The sequence below is a fragment of the Oncorhynchus clarkii genome, chromosome 13 (genome assembly GCF_045791955.1).
Source record: "Oncorhynchus clarkii lewisi isolate Uvic-CL-2024 chromosome 13, UVic_Ocla_1.0, whole genome shotgun sequence".
NCBI classification, from domain to species: Eukaryota; Metazoa; Chordata; class Actinopteri; order Salmoniformes; family Salmonidae; genus Oncorhynchus; species Oncorhynchus clarkii.
The window spans coordinates 15,903,355-15,924,698 of record NC_092159.1 but is presented as its reverse complement, the minus strand read 5'-3'; the positions used below and the strand labels follow the sequence as shown (position 1 = coordinate 15,924,698).

The window sequence follows — 21,344 nt, the reverse complement described above, 5'->3', positions numbered from 1 at the left end:
TGGCCACAATTGCATCCAGCCTATCAGAAGGCAAGGTGAAGCAATTAACATATTGCTTTACCCTATCTGATCATTTCAAATGCCCATAAGTGACTAAGTGGTAGGTGTAAGAGCTAGGGGTTGATTTGGAATGCAGAAATTTACTCAGGTCTGGTTGATTCTCTAATTGAGATCCTGACAGGTTTGACAGCCCTTACTCTAAAGCACGCGTCAATCTCATTACACGGAGGGCCGAGTGTTTGCGGATTTTCACTCCTTCCTTGTACTTGATGGCTGAATTAAGGCCACTAATTACTCCCCTCACCTACAGTAGTTGTCTTGGTCTTAAATGAAAGGAAAAAACAAACCTACAGACACTAGGCCCTCCATGGAATGAGTTTGACACCCCTGCTCTAAAGTAGGAAACACATTTTGTCTTGGCACTTCATTGATCGGTTTCAATTATTGTTTGTACAAAATTCACTTGGTTCATTTGAAGATTAGAGGCTGAATGAGCAGTTAGGCACCATTATTTTACACATGCCTTCTTTAAAACCGTGTGTTTCATTCAGCATAGCAACATTAGATGGATAACAGTTTCATTTGCACAAAGTGCAACATCTTAGACAAATTCTGATTTCAGACAGACACCAATTAAACACTCATGTTATGCTTTTGATGATCTGAGTCTTTAATTTTTCAGAGGCAAACATACAGTAGGGCTCGTTTGAGTGGTAAAGCTAAAGCAACTGACTGTAGACCAAAGTCAAGAAGTAAAGTCAGGAGAGGTGCATCTGCGACAACCGAAAGTCGGAAAATGAAGTTAGTATCCAACAGCAAGGCTCAGATCACCATGGCAGTGTTGCCATTGTTTATAAAAAGTTTCCTTTATAATGTAAAACTGTGCTTAGATTGTGATTTTTAGACTGGGTATCTCTAAAATGCTTTGTGACTACTGCTGATGCAAAAAAGGGCTTTTAAGAAATACATATTGTTGATTGACAGATTTGTATTATTATAAAAAATAATATAACAATATCATCATAATCTTTATGTTACAGGTGAGGCATACCCAGAAATGTCAACATCTTGGCAAGTGCTAAAATTTTTACAGCAGCGCCAGACAATCATGTACAGTAGCTCCAACTTACAAGAATGGGTTTACAAGGCAGTGATGAAAAAAGTTTATATGAGCGCTAATTAAAACATACAATGATATATATTTGATACAATTACCCATTCAAAACTGTTACAAAATCACTTCTCATTGTGTTCATTTCAAGGTTTCACAAACATAAAACTATCTAGTTAATGTTTCTCGGACTAGCACACTTGAGTTTCCTATTTACTAAAGAACAGTCATTAAGACAAAACACAAAGAGTTGTAATATAATCTGTATCTATGTCATTCTATACTGAAGACAGGTATATTCTGAAAGATTTTTGATGCTGTGATAACACATTCTTTATTCATCTCTCAATTTAGGATATCATTTATTTTTTACTTTACTGAAATTGTATTATGTTGTCTCATACCATGACAATACATACCAAGCAATGCAAGCAGATGTGGAATTAACCCCATAACAGTTGTCTCTTTTTGGATCAAGAATACCAATAGGCTTGATCAGATCCCCTTTCCTATGCAGGCACCATATAATGCACAGCCACATGTAAATCCATAAACTCCACCAATAGAACTTTGAAAACCTTAACATGACTACTGGCAATGTCATTATTTTTGTCACCATCCATCAATTGTTGAATTGTGTTATTTTTCTTTGTAAACGCACCGAGCCTCCAAGGGCTGGAGCCAATCAACGTAGTAAATTAAAAAGACCCAAATAAAACGTATGTGAAAAGATGTGGTCAAAGTATAAAACGTTGCTGTTTTGTTACAAAGTTTTCCTAACATTTGCCATAACTAGTAAGCCTTACATCCTGAATGAAATGGGCTCCCAAATATGCACCTGGGACCACATGGGAGGGGTGGGACCACATGCACTTTTAAGTAATTGAGCCTAGAACAATTTCTATATTGTAATTAAAATCATTGACCCATAAGAGAACACATGACCAAAGCAAAGCCATATAATTAAAACATTCTTGATGAGAAATATAATCTAATAAACAAATGTTTGCATAACGAAAGACATGAACTGTCTCCAACAATGTATTTAGCTATGTAGAAAACTTTCATATTGGCAGTAAGGTCATTGAGACTAGCTATAGACAGTAGTTCTTGTGGGAGGTTTAGGGATCAATATAGTGATCAAGGATCATGAATGTTAGATTTGTTCACCTTGGGGATTTTGAAAGAGGGGGATTAGAACCCCAAAGTAAGTGGTAAGAAAGATCATAAAGGTAATTTCAGATTCAGGTTTAGGGGGGGGGGGGGGGGGGGGGGGGGGTAATATAATGTTGGAAACACCTATTCACACTGGATTATAAACATGTCCAGACAGAACGATCACATCAGGAAGGTTTAACAGTGATTAATGGCTATTCAATGTACAACAGTAGTCTTCTGTAACAAGCAATAAGTATTAAATAGGTTTACATACAGTGGGGCAAAAAAGTATTTAGTCGGCCAATTGTGCAAATTCTCCCACTTAAAAGGAGAGGCCTGTAATTCATCGGTACACTTCAACTGACAGACAAAATGAGAAAAAAAAAGTCAGGAAAATCACATTGTAGGATTTATTGAATTTGCAAATTATGGTGGAAAATCAGTATTTGGCTCTCACAGACCTGTAACTTCTTTAAGAGGCTCCTCTGTCCTCCACTCGTTGGAGGCCACTGTGTTCTTAGGGACCTTCAATGCTTCAGACATTTTAGTACACTTCCCCAGATCTCTTAATCAGGGATTTGTCTGACAGTCTCACTGTATACAATGCATCCCTACATCTAAAGTATGAACATATGAGGAATGTCTGACAACTCACCCCATCACAAATGCTCTTATAGACCCAAGCTTTTATTTTGAATCAGTAGCAAAGGTAAAAGATGAGAAAACCAAAGAATTAACTGAACAGTAGTCATTTTTACTACGGACTGCACACCACCTGTTCAATTAGCAAGCAATGGACATGAAACATTTCAAAGAGACAAGGCATTTTTTAAATTTAAATTGTTTATTGATTCCATCACACTAGAGTAGCAAGAGCACCAGCAACTTCCTGGTCTAAAAAGCAGAAAGAAATGCAAACTGTCAGCAACGCAGAATGTTAAGTAACCAATGTCAAAAACAATACTCACCATTAGAGCTTCTAGAGGATGAATCCATTATATTTTCCTGTTGATAGATATATGGTTAGTACAAAGTCCTTCAAATTCAGAGAGCAAAGTTCAGAGCAGGTTAAAGTGAACCATTACCTTGCAGAATCCTTCACTAGTGTTGGATATATGCTTGGTGCACCAATGCTAACATAACCGTCCTTGGGAGCATTTCCACTGTCAACAGGCATTGCCTCCCTAGGAGTGTAGCTGATTTGGGAGAAGACAGTTCTGCCATTCTTGTAGTGCGATTTGGAACTGTAGGAAGAGATTGGGATGACACCCGACTGTTCAACAATGCTGGCCCGAGAACTACCAGAGGCACCATCTTCAGTGCTTTCGTAGTGCTTCTGCTGAGACATTGGGGCCAGTTGCTGCTGGGAAATTTGGGCTACATGCCATAATTGCTGAGGAATGGGGTTGGGTTGCTGCTGGGCCATTTGAGCTGGATACCTCACTTGCTGAGGTTCGACGGCCAGTTCCTTCTGCTGCTGGGGCTCGACTGCCAGTTCCTTCTGCTGCTGGGGCTCGACTGCCAGTTCCTTCTGCTGCTGGGGCTCGCCAGTTCCTTCTGCTGCTGGGGCTCGACTGCCAGTTCCTTCTGCTGCTGGGGCTCGACTGCCAGTTCCTTCTGCTGCTGGGGCTCGACTGCCAGTTCCTTCTGCTGCTGGGGCTCGACTGCCAGTTCCTTCTGCTGCTGGGGCTCGACTGCCAGTTCCTTCTGCTGCTGGGGAAATTGAGATGGATGCCACATGAGTGGAGGCTGCTGGAGAATAACCTGTAGCTTCTGTGGCATGGCGGCCAGATGATTCTCCTGTTGGAGCATTTTAGCTCGATACCACATTTGCTGGGGCATGGCGGTCAGTTCCTTCTGTTGAGGTTCAGTGGCCGGTTGCTTCTGCTGCAGGGGCATTTGAGCTGGATACCTCACTTGCTGAGGTTCGACGGCCAGTTCCGTCTGCTGCTGGGGCTCGACGGCCAGTTCCGTCTGCTGCTGGGGCTCGACGGCCAGTTCCGTCTGCTGCTGGGGTAATTGAGATGGATGCCACACGAGCGGAGGCTCCTGGAGAATAACCTGTAGCTTCTGTGGCATGGCGGCCAGATGATTCTCCTGTTGGAGCATTTTGGCTCGATACCACATTTGCTGGGGCAGGGCGGGCAGTTCCTCCTGCTGAGGTTCAGTGGCCGGTTGCTTCTGCTGCAGGGGCATTTGAGCTGGATGCCACGCTTGCTGGGACGTGGTGGGTCGGTTGCTTCTGCTGCAGGGGCATTTGAGCTGGATGCCACACTTGCTGGGGCACAGTGGCTGTTCGATTGCTTCTGCTGCAGGGGCATTTGAGCTGGGCCTCACTTGCTGGGGCACACCTGCTGAGGCCACACTTGCTGCTGTTCCTTCTGCTGCTGGGCATTTGAGAAGGTTGCCACACTTGCTGGGGCACGGCGGTCGGTTGTTGCTTCTGCTGGGGAAACATTTGAGCAGGATGCCACACTTGCTGGGACACGGCGGTCGGTTCCTTCTGCTGCAGGGGCACGGCACTTGCTGGGGCACGGCGGGTTGCTTCTGCTGCAGGGGCATTTGAGCTGGATGCCACACTTGCTGGGGCACAGCTGTCGGTTGCTTCTGCAATGTGTGCAAATGATGCCACACTTGCTGTGGCTCGGCGGTCGGTTGCTTCTGCTGCAGGGGCACTTGCCACACTTGGGGCACGGCGGTTGTCGGTTGCTTCTGCTGCAGGGGCATTTGAGCAGGATGCCACACTTGCTGGGGCACGGCGGTCGGTTGCTTCTGCAGTGTGTAAAATGTATTCCACATTGCTGGGGCACAGTCGTTTGCTTCTGCTGCAGGGGCAGCTGGATGCAGCTGGGGCACAGCGGTCGGTTGCTTCTGCTGCAGGGGCATTTGAGAAGGTTGCCACACTTGCTGGGGCACGGCGTTCGGTTCCTTCTTGCATGGGCTGGATGCTTGCTGGGGCACGGCGGCCACACTTGCAGGGGCACTGCGGTCGGTTCCTTCTGCTGCAGGGGCATTTGGGGCACTTGCTGGGGCAGCGTTTGGTTCCTTCTGCTGCAGGGGCATTTGAGAAGGTTGCCACACTTGCTGGGGCACGGCGGTCTTCTGCTGCAGGGGCATTTGAGCAGGATGCCACACTTGCTGGGACACGGCGGTCGGTTCCTTCTGCTGCAGGGGCATTTGAGCTGCATGCCACACTTGCTGGGGCACGGCGGTCGGTTGCTTCTGCTGCAGGGGAATTTGAGCTGGATGCCAAACTTGCTGGGGCTCGGCTGTCGGTTGCTTCTGCTGCAGGGGCATTTGAGCTGGATGCCACACTTGCTGGGGCTCGGCGGTCGGTTGCTTCTGCTGCAGGGGCATTTGAGAAGGTTGCCACACTTGCTGGGGCACAGCGGTCGGTTGCTTCTGCTGCAGGGGCATTTGAGCTGGATGCCACACTGGCAGGGGCACGGCGGTCGGTTCCTTCTGCTGCAGGGGAATTTGAGCAAGATGCCACACTTGCTGGGGCACGGCGGTCGGTTGCTTCTGCTGCAGGGGCATTTGAGCTGGATGCCACACTTGCTGGGGCTCGGCGGTCGGTTGCTTCTGCTGCAGGGGCATTTGAGAAGGTTGCCACACTTGCTGGGGCACTGCGGTCGGTTCCTTCTGCTGCAGGGGCATTTGAGCTGGATGCCTCACTTGCTGGGGCATGGCGGTCAGTTCCTTCTGCTGAGGTTCAGGGGCCGGTTGCTTCTGCTGCAGGGGCATTAGAGCTGGATGCCACACTTGCTGTGGCTCGGCGGTCGGTTGCTTCTGCTGCAGGGGCATTTGAGCTGGATGCCACACTTGCAGGGGCACTGCGGTCGGTTCCTTCTGCTGCAGGGGCATTTGAGCTGGATGCCTCACTTGCTGGGGCACAGCAGTCGGTTCCTTCTGCTTCAGGGGCATTTGAGAAGGTTGCCACACTTGCTGGGGCATGGCGTTCGGTTCCTTCTGCTGCAGGGGCATTTGAGAAGGTTGCCACACTTGCTGGGGCACGGCGGTCGGTTGCTTCTGCTGCAGGGGCATTTGAGCTGGATGCCAAACTTGCTGGGGCTCGGCTGTCGGTTGCTTCTGCCTCAGGGGCATTTGAGCTGGATGCCACACTTGCTGGGGCACGGCGGTCGGTTGCTTCTGCCTCAGGGGCTCGACTGCCAGGTCCTTCTGCCGCTGGGGCTCGACTGCCAGGTCCTTCTGCCGCTGGGGCTCGACTGCCAGGTCCTTCTGCCGCTGGGGCTCGACTGCCAGGTCCTTCTGCCGCTGGGGAAATTGAGATGGATGCCACACGAGTGGAGGATGCTGGAGAATGGAGGCATGCAACTGTGGCATGGCGGCCAGATGATTCTCCTGTTGGAGCATTTTAGCTCGATACCACATCTGCTGGGGCATGGCGGTCGGTTCCTTCTGCTGCAGGGGCATTTGAGCTGGATGCCACATTTGCTGGGGCACGGCGGTCGGTTGCTTCTGCTGCAGGGGCATTTGAGCTGGATGCCACACCTGCTGAGGTTGCTGGGCTATAGGGGCCAGTTGCTTCTGCTGGGGAAACTGAGCTGGATGCCACACTTGCTGGGGCACGGTGGTTGGTTGCTTCTGCTGCAGTGGCATTTGAGCTGGATGCCAAACTTGCTGGTGCTCGGCGGTCGGTTGCTTCTGCTGCAGGGGCATTTGAGCTGGATGCCACACTTTCTGGGGCACGGCGGTCGGTTGCTTATGCGTCAGCATGTGAGCTTGATGCCACACTTGCTGGGGCACGGCGGTCGGTTGCTTATGCGTCAGCATGTGAGCTTGATGCCACACTTGCTGGGGCACGGCGGTCGGTTGCTTATGCGTCAGCATGTGAGCTTGATGCCACACTTGCTGGGGCACGGCGGTCTTGCGGCAGCATTTGAGCTGGATGCCACACTTGCTGGGGCACAGTTGTCGGTTGCTTATGCTTGCATGTGAGCTTGATGCCACACTTGCTGGGGCACGGCGGTCTGTTGCTGCAGCATTTGATGCCACACTTGCTGGGGCACACGGCTGGCTTCTCTGTTGCTTCTGCAGCATTTGAACTGGATACCACACTTGCTGAGGTTGCTGGGACATGGGGGCCAATTCCTTCCGCAGGATGGCGGCCGTATGTTTCTGTTGCGCTTGCATTTGAGATTTTGGAGACTTATAATTGCCATATCCTAGAGACCGAAGTGATCCTGCGTCAAGCCATGCTGCATTAGAATCCAGTGCAGGAGACCAATCACCTAGGTTAAAAATATAAACTGTAAAATGCCAGCCTTTGAAGGTTATGGAACTGCGTAGCTGTTATTTGAAATTAGCTCACCTGATGTAGAACACGTTATCCCTCCAATTAGCAGGCAACAAAGCCAAGAAACGCTTAAGGAAAGGGAATGTATGTTATAAACATAGCTACCTACCTGTAACACCTGAAGGACAAGGGAAACAAACTAAATCAATACTTAAAAACATACCTGAAAGCGATTCCAATCATCACAGCCATTTTGCCCTCAAAACCTCACCAGTATTCAGCACTAATGGTAGGCATACATCCTACCAGAATATCCCTTTTACTATATTTGCCAGATGTTTGGTTGCTCCTTTTAAAGGAATCCCAGACCCTTCTAATGTCGTTGGCTAATTAAGGACAGCTGTCAGCCACTGAACTACATTACATTTCTATTTCCAAATTGACCCCTAAATCCTACACCTTGATCTAAACACAAGGATTTAATAGGGATAAGCAATATGGCCACAATTGCATCCAGCCTATCAGAAGGCAAGGTGAAGCAATTAACATATTGCTTTACCCTATCTGATCATTTCAAATGCCCATAAGTGACTAAGTGGTAGGTGTAGGAGCTAGGGGTTGATTTGGAATGCAGAAATTTACTCAGGTCTGGTTGATTCTCTAATTGAGATCCTGACAGGTTTGACAGCCCTTACTCTAAAGCACGCGTCAATCTCATTACACGGAGGGCCGAGTGTTTGCGGATTTTCACTCCTTCCTTGTACTTGATGGCTGAATTAAGGCCACTAATTACTCCCCTCACCTACAGTAGTTGTCTTGGTCTTAAATGAAAGGAAAAAACAAACCTACAGACACTAGGCCCTCCATGGAATGAGTTTGACACCCCTGCTCTAAAGTAGGAAACACATTTTGTCTTGGCACTTCATTGATCGGTTTCAATTATTGTTTGTACAAAATTCACTTGGTTCATTTGAAGATTAGAGGCTGAATGAGCAGTTAGGCACCATTATTTTACACATGCCTTCTTTAAAACCGTGTGTTTCATTCAGCATAGCAACATTAGATGGATAACAGTTTCATTTGCACAAAGTGCAACATCTTAGACAAATTCTGATTTCAGACAGACACCAATTAAACACTCATGTGATGATCTGAGTCTTTAATTTTTCAGAGGCAAACATACAGTAGGGCTCGTTTGAGTGGTAAAGCTAAAGCAACTGACTGTAGACCAAAGTCAAGAAGTAAAGTCAGGAGAGGTGCATCTGCGACAACCGAAAGTCGGAAAATGAAGTTAGTATCCAACAGCAAGGCTCAGATCACCATGGCAGTATTGCCATTGTTTATAAAAAGTTTCCTTTATAATGTAAAACTGTGCTTAGATTGTGATTTTTAGACTGGGTATCTCTAAAATGCTTTGTGACTACTGCTGATGCAAAAAAGGGCTTTTAAGAAATACATATTGTTGATTGACAGATTTGTATTATTATAAAAAATAATATAACAATATCATCATAATCTTTATGTTACAGGTGAGGCATACCCAGAAATGTCAACATCTTGGCAAGTGCTCAAATTTTTACAGCAGCGCCAGACAATCATGTACAGTAGCTCCAACTTACAAGAATGGGTTTACAAGGCAGTGATGAAAAAAGTTTGTGTGCTAATTAAAATATACAATGATATATATTTGATACAGTTACCCATTCAAAACTGTTACAAAATCACTTCTCATTGTGTTCATTTCAAGGTTTCACAAACATAAAACTATCTAGTTAATGTTTCTCGGACTAGCACACTTGAGTTTCCTATTTACTAAAGAACAGTCATTAAGACAAAACACAAAGAGTTGTAATATAATCTGTATCTATGTCATTCTATACTGAAGACAGGTATATTCTGAAAGATTTTTGATGCTGTGATAACACATTCTTTATTCATCTCTCAATTTAGGATATCATTTATTTTTTACTTTACTGAAATTGTATTATGTTGTCTCATACCATGACAATACATACCAAGCAATGCAAGCAGATGTGGAATTAACCCCATAACAGTTGTCTCTTTTTGGATCAAGAATACCAATAGGCTTGATCAGATCCCCTTTCCTATGCAGGCACCATATAATGCACAGCCACATGTAAATCCATAAACTCCACCAATAGAACTTTGAAAACCTTAACATGACTACTGGCAATGTCATTATTTTTGTCACCATCCATCAATTGTTGAATTGTGTTATTTTTCTTTGTAAACGCACCGAGCCTCCAAGGGCTGGAGCCAATCAACGTAGTAAATTAAAAAGACCCAAATAAAACGTATGTGAAAAGATGTGGTCAAAGTATAAAACGTTGCTGTTTTGTTACAAAGTTTTCCTAACATTTGCCATAACTAGTAAGCCTTACATCCTGAATGAAATGGGCTCCCAAATATGCACCTGGGACCACATGGGAGGGGTGGGACCACATGCACTTTTAAGTAATTGAGCCTAGAACAATTTCTATATTGTAATTAAAATCATTGACCCATAAGAGAACACATGACCAAAGCAAAGCCATATAATTAAAACATTCTTGATGAGAAATATAATCTAATAAACAAATGTTTGCATAACGAAAGACATGAACTGTCTCCAACAATGTATTTAGCTATGTAGAAAACTTTCATATTGGCAGTAAGGTCATTGAGACTAGCTATAGACAGTAGTTCTTGTGGGAGGTTTAGGGATCAATATAGTGATCAAGGATCATGAATGTTAGATTTGTTCACCTTGGGGATGAAAGAGGGGGATTAGAACCCCAAAGTAAGTGGTAAGAAAGATCATAAAGGTAATTTCAGATTCAGGTTTAGGGGGGGGGGGGTAATATAATCTTGGAAACACCTATTCACACTGGATTATAAACATGTCCAGACAGAACGATCACATCAAGAAGGTTTAACAGTGATTAATGGCTATTCAATGTACAACAGTAGTCTTCTGTAACAAGCAATAAGTATTAAATAGGTTTACATACAGTGGGGCAAAAAAGTATTTAGTCAGCCAATTGTGCAAATTCTCCCACTTAAAAGGAGAGGCCTGTAATTCATCGGTACACTTCAACTGACAGACAAAATGAGAAAAAAAAAAGTCAGGAAAATCACATTGTAGGATTTATTGAATTTGCAAATTATGGTGGAAAATCAGTATTTGGCTCTCACAGACCTGTAACTTCTTTAAGAGGCTCCTCTGTCCTCCACTCGTTGGAGGCCACTGTGTTCTTAGGGACCTTCAATGCTTCAGACATTTTAGTACACTTCCCCAGATCTCTTAATCAGGGATTTGTCTGACAGTCTCACTGTATACAATGCATCCCTACATCTAAAGTATGAACATATGAGGAATGTCTGACAACTCACCCCATCACAAATGCTCTTATAGACCCAAGCTTTTATTTTGAATCAGTAGCAAAGGTAAAAGATGAGAAAACCAAAGAATTAACTGAACAGTAGTCATTTTTACTACGGACTGCACACCACCTGTTCAATTAGCAAGCAATGGACATGAAACATTTCAAAGAGACAAGGCATTTTTTAAATTTAAATTGTTTATTGATTCCATCACACTAGAGTAGCAAGAGCACCAGCAACTTCCTGGTCTAAAAAGCAGAAAGAAATGCAAACTGTCAGCAACGCAGAATGTTAAGTAACCAATGTCAAAAACAATACTCACCATTAGAGCTTCTAGAGGATGAATCCATTATATTTTCCTGTTGATAGATATATGGTTAGTACAAAGTCCTTCAAATTCAGAGAGCAAAGTTCAGAGCAGGTTAAAGTGAACCATTACCTTGCAGAATCCTTCACTAGTGTTGGATATATGCTTGGTGCACCAATGCTAACATAACCGTCCTTGGGAGCATTTCCACTGTCAACAGGCATTGCCTCCCTAGGAGTGTAGCTGATTTGGGAGAAGACAGTTCTGCCATTCTTGTAGTGCGATTTGGAACTGTAGGAAGAGATTGGGATGACACCCGACTGTTCAACAATGCTGGCCCGAGAACTACCAGAGGCACCATCTTCAGTGCTTTCGTAGTGCTTCTGCTGAGACATTGGGGCCAGTTGCTGCTGGGAAATTTGAGCTACATGCCATAATTGCTGAGGAATGGGGTTGGGTTGCTGCTGGGCCATTTGAGCTGGATACCTCACTTGCTGAGGTTCGACGGCCAGTTCCTTCTGCTGCTGGGGCTCGACGGCCAGTTCCTTCTGCTGCTGGGGCTCGACTGCCAGTTCCTTCTGCTGCTGGGGCTCGACTGCCAGTTCCTTCTGCTGCTGGGGCTCGACTGCCAGTTCCTTCTGCTGCTGGGGCTCGACTGCCAGTTCCTTCTGCTGCTGGGGCTCGACGGCCAGTTCCGTCTGCTGCTGGGGCTCGACGGCCAGTTCCTTCTGCTGCTGGGGAAATTGAGATGGATGCCACATGAGTGGAGGCTGCTGGAGAATGGAGGCCTGCAACTTCTGTGGCATGGCGGCCAGATGATTCTCCTGTTGGAGCATTTTAGCTCGATACCACATTTGCTGGGGCATGGCGGTCAGTTCCTTCTGTTGAGGTTCAGTGGCCGGTTGCTTCTGCTGCAAGGGCATTTGAGCTGGATTCCTCACTTGCTGAGGTTCGACGGCCAGTTCCGTCTGCTGCTGGGGCTCGACGGCCAGTTCCGTCTGCTGCTGGGGCTCGACGGCCAGTTCCTTCTGCTGCTGGGGTAATTGAGATGGATGCCACACGAGCGGAGGCTCCTGGAGAATAACCTGTAGCTTCTGTGGCATGGCGGCCAGATGATTCTCCTGTTGGAGCATTTTAGCTCGATACCACATTTGCTGGGGCAGGGCGGGCAGTTCCTTCTGCTGAGGTTCAGTGGCCGGTTGCTTCTGCTGCAGGGGCATTTGAGCTGGATGCCACGCTTGCTGGGACGTGGTGGGTGGTTGCTTCTGCAGCTGAGGTTCAGTGGCTGTTCGATTTTTGGACATTTGAGCTGGATGCCACACCTGCTGAGGTTGCTGGGCTATGGTGGGTGGTTGCTTCTGCAGTAGAGGCATAGGGGCCAGTTGCTTCTGCTGGGGAAACTGAGCAGGATGCCAACCCAGCTGGGGCACGGCAGTCAGTTGCTTCTGCTGCAGGGGAATTTGAGCTGGATGCCACACTTGCTGGGGCACAGCTGTCGGTTGCTTCTGCAATGTGTGAAATGGATTCCACACTTGCTGGGGCACGGCGGTCGGTTGCTTCTGCTGCAGGGGCATTTGAGCAGGATGCCACACTTGCTGGGGCACGGCGGTCGGTTGCTTCTGCAGTGTGTAAAATGTATTCCACACTTGCTGGGGCACGGCAGTCGGTTGCTTCTGCTGCAGGGGCATTTGAGAAGGTTGCCACACTTGCTGGGGCACGGCGGTCGGTTGCTTCTGCTGCAGGGGCATTTGAGAAGGTTGCCACACTTGCTGGGGCACGGCGGTCGGTTGCTTCTGCTGCAGGGGCATTTGAGAAGGTTGCCACACTTGCTGGGGCACGGCGGTCGGTTGCTTCTGCTGCAGGGGCATTTGAGAAGGTTGCCACACTTGCTGGGGCACGGCGGTCGGTTGCTTCTGCTGCAGGGGCATTTGAGAAGGTTGCCACACTTGCTGGGGCATGGCGTTCGGTTCCTTCTGCTGCAGGGGCATTTGAGAAGGTTGCCACACTTGCTGGGGCACGGCGGTCGGTTGTTTCTGCTGCAGGGGCATTTGAGCAGGATGCCACACTTGCTGGGGCACGGCGGTCGGTTGCTTCTGCTGCAAGGGCATTTGAGCTGGATGCCAAACTTGCTGGGGCTCGGCTGTCGGTTGCTTCTGCTGCAGGGGCATTTGAGCTGGATGCCACACTTGCTGGGGCTCGGCGGTCGGTTGCTTCTGCTGCAGGGGCATTTGAGAAGGTTGCCACACTTGCTGGGGCACGGCGGTCGGTTGTTTCTGCTGCAGGGGCATTTGAGCTGCATGCCACACTTGCTGGGGCACGGCGGTCGGTTGCTTCTGCAGTGTGGAAAATGGATTCCACACTAGCTGGGGCATGGCGGTCGGTTGTTTCTGCTGCAGGGTTATGTGAGCAGGATGCCACACTTGCTGGGGCACGGCGGTCGGTTGTTTCTGCTGCAGGGGCATGTGAGCAGGATGCCACACTTGCTGGGGCACGGCGGTCGGTTGCTTCTGCTGCAGGGGCATTTGAGCTGGATGCCAAACTTGCTGGGGCTCGGCGGTCGGTTGCTTCTGCTGCAGGGGCATTTGAGCTGGATGCCAAATTTGCTGGGGCTCGGCGGTCGGTTGCTTCTGCTGCAGGGGCATTAGAGCTGGATGCCAAACTTGCTGGGGCTCGGCGGTCGGTTGCTTCTGCTGCAGGGGCATTTGAGAAGGTTGCCACACTTGCTGGGGCACGGCGGTCGGTTGCTTCTGCTGCAGGGGCATTTGAGAAGGTTGCCACACTTGCTGGGGCACGGCGGTCGGTTGCTTCTGCTGCAGGGGCATTTGAGAAGGTTGCCACACTTGCTGGGGCACGGCGGTCGGTTGCTTCTGCTGCAGGGGCATTTGAGCTGGATGCCACACTTGCTGGGGCTCGGCGGTCGGTTGCTTCTGCTGCAGGGGCATTTGAGAAGGTTGCCACACTTGCTGGGACACAGCGGTCGGTTGCTTCTGTAGTGTGGAAAATGGATTCCACACTAGCTGGGGCATGGCAGTCGTTTGCTTCTGCCTCAGGGGCATTTGAGCTGCATGCCACACTTGCTGGGGCACGGCGGTCGGTTGCTTCTGCAGTGTGGAAAATGGATTCCACACTAGCTGGGGCATGGCGGTCGGTTGTTTCTGCTGCAGGGGCATTTGAGCTGGATGCCAAACTTGCTGGGGCTCGGCGGTCGGTTGCTTCTGCTGCAGGGGCATTTGAGCAGGATGCCACACTTGCTGGGGCACGGCAGTCGGTTGCTTCTGCTGCAGGGGCATTCGAGCAGGATGCCACACTTGCTGGGGCACGGCGGTCGGTTGCTTCTGCTGCAGGGGCATTCGAGCAGGATGCCACACTTGCTGGGGCACGGCGGTCGGTTCCTTCTGCTGCAGGGGCATTTGAGCTGCATGCCACACTTGCTGGGGCACGGCGGTCGGTTGCTTCTGCTGCAGGGGCATTTGAGAAGGTTGCCACACTTGCTGGGGCACGGCGGTCGGTTGCTTCTGCTGCAGGGGCATTTGAGCTGGATGCCACACTTGCTGGGGCTCGGCGGTCGGTTGCTTCTGCTGCAGGGGCATTTGAGAAGGTTGCCACACTTGCTGGGGCACGGCGGTCGGTTGCTTCTGCTGCAGGGGCATTTGAGCTGGTTGCCACGCTTGCTGGGGCACGGCGGTCGTTGGTTGCTTCAGCTGCAGGGGCATTTGAGCTGGATGCCACGCTTGCTGGGGCACGGCGGTCGGTTGCTTCTGCCGCTGGGGCTCGACTGCCAGGTCCTTCTGCCGCTGGGGAAATTGAGATGGATGCCACACGAGTGGAGGATGCTGGAGAATGGAGGCATGCAACTGTGGCATGGCGGCCAGATGATTCTCCTGTTGGAGCATTTTAGCTCGATACCACATTTGCTGGGGCATGGCGGTCGGTTCCTTCTGCTGCAGGGGCATTTGAGCTGGATGCCACACCTGCTGAGGTTGCTGGGCTATGGGGGCCAGTTGCTTCTGCTGGGGAAACTGAGCAGGATGCCACCCCAGCTGGGGCACGTTGGTCGGTTGCTTCTGTTGCAGGGGCATTTGAGCTGGATGCCAAACTTGCTGGTGCTCGGCGGTCGGTTGCTTCTGCTGCAGGGGCATTTGAGCTGGATGCCACACTTGCTGGGGCACAGCGGTCGGTGGTTGCGGCAGCATTTGAGCTTGATGCCACACTTGCTGGGGCACGGCGGTCGGTTGCTTATGCGTCAGCATGTGAGCTTGATGCCACACTTGCTGGGGCACGGCGGTCGGTGGTTGCGGCAGCATTTGAGCTGGATGCCACACTTGCTGGGGCACAGTTGTCGGTTGCCTCTGCGGTTGAGCTTCTGCGGCTGGTTGCTTCTGATGCAGGGGCATTTGAGCTGGATGCCACACTTGCAGGGGCACGGCGGTCGGTTCCTTCTGCTGCAGGGGCATTTGAGCTGGATGCCACTCTTGCTGGGGCACGGCGGTCGGTTCCTTCTGCTGTAGGGGCATTTGAGCTGGATGCCACACTTCCTGGGGCACAGCGGTCGGTTGCTTATGCTTCAGCATGTGAGCTTGATGCCACACTTGCTGGGGCACGGCGGTCGGTGGTTGCGGCAGCATTTGATCTTGATGCCCCAATTGCTGGAGCACGGCGGTCGTTGGTTGCGGCAGCATTTGAGCTTGATGCCCCACTTGCTGGAGCACGGCGGTCTGTTGCTTCTGAAGCATTTGAACTGGATACCACACTTGCTGGGGCACAGTTGTCGGTTTCCTCTGCGGCTGAGCTTCTGCGGCTGGTTGCTTCTGATGCAGGGGCATTTGAACTGGATACCACACTTGCTGAGGTTGCTGGGACATGGGGGCCAGTTCCTTCCGCAGGATGGCGGCCGGATGTTTCTGTTGCGCTTGCATTTGAGATTTTGGAGACTTATAATTGCCATATCCTAGAGACCGAAGTGATCCTGCGTCAAGCCATGCTGCATTAGAATCCAGTGCAGGAGACCAATCACCTAGGTTAAAAATATAAACTGTAAAATGCCAGCCTTTGAAGGTTATGGAACTGCGTAGCTGTTATTTGAAATTAGCTCACCTTCTGATGTAGAACACGTTATCCCTCCAATTAGCAGGCAACAAAGCCAAGAAACGCTTAAGGAAAGGGAATGTATGTTATAAACATAGCTACCTACCTGTAACACCTGAAGGACAAGGGAAACAAACTAAATCAATACTTAAAAACATACCTGAAAGCGATTCCAATCATCACAGCCATTTTGCCCTCAAAACCTCACCAGTATTCAGCACTAATGGTAGGCATACATCCTACCAGAATATCCCTTTTACTATATTTGCCAGATGTTTGGTTGCTCCTTTTAAAGGAATCCCAGACCCTTCTAATGTCGTTGGCTAATTAAGGACAGCTGTCAGCCACTGAACTACATTACATTTCTATTTCCAAATTGACCCCTAAATCCTACACCTTGATCTAAACACAAGGATTTAATAGGGATAAGCAATATGGCCACAATTGCATCCAGCCTATCAGAAGGCAAGGTGAAGCAATTAACATATTGCTTTACCCTATCTGATCATTTCAAATGCCCATAAGTGACTAAGTGGTAGGTGTAGGAGCTAGGGGTTGATTTGGAATGCAGAAATTTACTCAGGTCTGGTTGATTCTCTAATTGAGATCCTGACAGGTTTGACAGCCCTTACTCTAAAGCACGCGTCAATCTCATTACACGGAGGGCCGAGTGTTTGCGGATTTTCACTCCTTCCTTGTACTTGATGGCTGAATTAAGGCCACTAATTACTCCCCTCACCTACAGTAGTTGTCTTGGTCTTAAATGAAAAAACAAACCTACAGACACTAGGCCCTCCATGGAATGAGTTTGACACCCCTGCTCTAAAGTAGGAAACACATTTTGTCTTTTCACTTCATTGATCGGTTTAAATTTTGCTTGTACAAAATTCACTTGGTTCATTTGAAGATTAGAGGCTGAATGAGCAGTTAGGCACCATTATTTTACACATGCCTTCTTTAAAACCGTGTGTTTCATTCAGCATAGCAACATTAGATGGATAACAGTTTCATTTGCACAAAGTGCAACATCTTAGACAAATTCTGATTTCTGAGTCTTTAATTTTTCAGAGGCAAACATACAGTAGGGCTCGTTTGAGTGGTAAAGCTAAAGCAACTGACTGTAGACCAAAGTCAAGAAGTAAAGTCAGGAGAGGTGCATCTGCGACAACCGAAAGTCGGATACTATCATCATTTTCCAACAGCAAGGCTCAGATGTTGCAGTGTTGCCATTGTTTATAAAATGGTTCCTTTATAATGTAAAAACAAAAACCAGTCTCCAACACCCACTCACACACTGAAATAATTTGTGTGTACGTTATAAAATCAATAAATGAGAGAGAGCCTCAATTACATCACTCATTTATGCACTGTAGGCTACACATGAATTTTAGCAAGTTGGTTCCTGTTTCAGTCGTGATTTTGGTCACATTTGCATTGGTCAAACAAAAACACTAAGGATTGGTTGACAATAGAGCCGCGATGCAGGTGATGGATGCAGGAGGAAGTTGGTGAAGAGCAACTGCAGAAACTTGGAGTCAAATCTTCATGACCTTTGATCACATGATTTTTGTCAAGTTCATGCAGTCGACATATAGACCCACGTCAGAAATGTTTTAGCCCCAGAATGCAACACACTTTGAAAAGAGGTGACCAACAATTGTCACCGACTTGACAACGGTGACCCCCTAGAAGGTGCCCACTATCTCCATAAAATGTCTCCCTCATGTGGATGAAATACAACACAAGACAACAACCCATCACATCATCCTCTCATCGTCTACCCTCTTTTGTGGACACTTTTTTCCAATGTTGTCTCAACTTTGATTGCAGTACACATCCACAAACACAGACACTCAAATGCAGCTGTTTAGATACTGTAGCTATGCATATATCTCCAGCCCTTTCAAACTTAACATCTGCCAAATAGTGGTTTCCCTTTTCCGTCTGATGTTTCCGCTTGGCACTCCATCCCTACTAATTATCCTTGATTCCAAGTCTTAGCCTTGAAAATTCCCATCCACTTTTTAAGGAATTTATTTGGATCAACCGTTCAACTTGTCTTTCTCTTTGGAGTGTGTTGTTTTCTTCTCCTGTTTCTTTCAGCACAGCAGGCAGACAATCTGTTCTTTTTTCTGGTCTTTTATATTCGCCCCAAGTGCTCCAATCATTCTGTACTTTATTGTACAGCCCTTAATGTCTAGAAATCTGCACTCACTCCCTGCTTCCACTGCTGTACGCTGGCCAACAGTGACTGGATCTTTCATGTACAGTTGAAGTCGGAAGTTTACGTACACTTAGGAGTCATTAAAACTCGTTTTTCAACCACCAGTCATTAAAACTTGTTTTTCAACCACCACAAATTTAGGACATATACTTTGTGCCAGAAGTCATTTTTCCAACAATTGTTTACAGACAGATTATTTCACTTATAATTCACTGTATCACAATTCCAGTGGGTCAGAAGTTTACATACACTAAGTTGACTGTGCCTTTAAACAGCTTGGAAAATTCCAGAAAATGATGTCATGGCATTAGAAGCTTCTGATGGGCTAATTGACATAATTTGATTCAATTGGAGGTGTACCAGTGGATGTATTTCAAGGCCTACCTTCAAACTCAGTGCCTCTTTGCTTTACATCATGGGAAAATCAAAAGAAATCAGCCAAGACCTCAGAAAAAACATTGTAGACCTCCAGAAGTCTAGTTCATCCTTAGGAGCAATTTCCAAACACCTGAAGGTACCGCGTTCATCTGTACAAACAATAGTACGCAAGTATAAATACCATGGGACCACGCAGCCGTCATACTGCTCAGGAAGGAGACGCGTTCTGTCTCCTAGAGATTTAAAAAAAAAATGTTTTACCTTTATTTAACTAGGCAAGTCAGTTAAGAACAAATTCTTATTTTCAATAACAGCCTAGGAACAGTGGGTTAACTGCCTGTTCAGGGGCAGAATGACAGATTTGTCCTTGTCAGCTCGGGATATGAACTTGCAACCTTTCGGTTACTAGTCCAACACTCTAACCACTAGGCTACCCTGCCGCCCCACACAGATGAACGTACTTTGGTGCGAAAATTGCAAATAAATCCCAGAACAGCAGCAAAGTTGTGAAGATGCTGGAGGAAACAGGTACAAAAGTATCTATATCCACAGTAAAACGAGTCCTATATCAACATAACCTGAAAGGCCGCTCAGCAAGGAAGAAGCCACTGCTCCAAAACCGCCATAATAAAGTCAGACTACGGTTTGCAACTGCACATGGTGACAAAGACGGTATTTTTTGGAGAAATGTCCTCTGGTCTGATGAAACAAAAATATAACTGTTTGGCCATAATGTCCATCGTCATGTTTAGAGGAAAAAGAGGGAGGCTTGCAAGCCGGAGAACACCATCCCAACCATGAAGCACGGGGGTGGCAGCATCATGTTGTGGGGGTGCTTTGCTGCAGGAGGGACTGGTGATCTTCACAAAATAGATGGCATCATGAAGACGGAAGATTATGTGGATATATTGAAGCTCTGATCTCAAGACCTCAATCAGATCTCAATCAGTCAGGAAGTTAAAGCTTTGTGGCAAATGGGTCTTCCAAATGGACAATGACCCCAAGCATACTTCCAAAGTTGTGGCAAAATGGCTTGAGGACAACAAAGTCAAGGTATTGGAGTGGCCATCACAAAGCCCTGACCTCAATCCTATAGAACATTTGTGGGCAGAACTGAAAAAGCACGTGCGAGCAAGGAGGCCTACAAACCTGACTCAGTTACACCAGCTCTGTCAGAAGGAATGGGCCAAAATTCACCCAACTTATTGTGGGAAGCTTGTGGAAGGCTACCCGAAACATTTGACCCAAGTTAAACAATTTAAAGGCAATGTTACCAAATACTAATTGAGTGTATGCAAACCTCTGACCCACTGGGAATGTGATGAAAGAAATAAAAGCTGAAATAAATCATTTTCTCTACTATTATTCTGACATTTCACATTCTTAAAATAAAGTGGTGATCCTAACTGACCTGAAACAGGGATTTTTTACTAGGATTAAATGTTAGGAATTGTGTAAAACTGAGTTTAAATGTATTTGGCTAAGGTGTATTTAAACTTACAACTTCAACTGTATGTAACTTAATCAGATCTGGGTTCAAATACTACAGTGGCAAGAAAAAGTATGTGAACCTGTGTAATTACCTGGATTTCTGCATAAATTAGTCATAAAATGTTCTGATCTTCATCTTAGTCACAACAATAAACAAACAGGGTGTGCTTAAACTAATAACACACAAATTATTGTATTTTTTCTTGTTAAATACATCATTTAAACATTCACAGTGTAGGTTGGAAAAAGTATGGGAACCCCTAGGCTATTGACTTTTACAAAAGCTAATTGGAGTCAGAAGTCAAACTGAAGTTGATTTGTTTGTAAGGAACACATAACACTATATGTGGAGGGAAAAAAAGCACAGCACACCAACATCAAAACCACATCCCGACTGTAAAGTATGGTGGAGGGAACATCATGGTTTGGGGCTGCTTTGCTGCCTCAGGGCCTGGACAACTTGCTATCATTGACGGAAAAATGAATTCCCAAGTTTATCAAGACATTTTGCATGAGAATATAAGGCTATCTGTCCGCCCATTGAAGCTCAACAGAGGTTGGGCGACCCAACAGGACAGTGACCCAAAACACAAGTAAATCAACAACAGAATGGCTTGAACAGAAGAATATACGCCTTCTGGAGTGGCCTAGTCCAGACCTCAACCTGATTGCGATGCTGTGGCATGACCTCGAGAGCGGTTCACACCAGACATCCTAAGAATATTGCTGAACTGAAACATTTTTGTAAAGATGAATAGTCCAAAATTCCTCCTGACCGCTGTGCAGGTCTACAGAAAACATTTGGTTGAGGTTATTGCTGCCAAAAGAGGGTCAACCAGTTATTAAAGCCAACATTTCACATACTTTTCCCACCCTATACTGTGAATGTTAACACAGTGAGTTCAATAAAGACATGAAAACATATAATTGTTTGTGTTATTTGTTTAAA

At 47.1% G+C, this 21,344-nt stretch overlaps 1 protein-coding gene across 1 annotated transcript in view; it reads right to left on the bottom strand.

Annotated features, from left to right (window-relative positions):
• LOC139424506 (myb/SANT-like DNA-binding domain-containing protein 4) overlaps positions 1-21,344 on the bottom strand; it is a 1,073,247-nt gene that overhangs the window by 133,127 nt on the left and 918,776 nt on the right. The window lies entirely within an intron of this gene.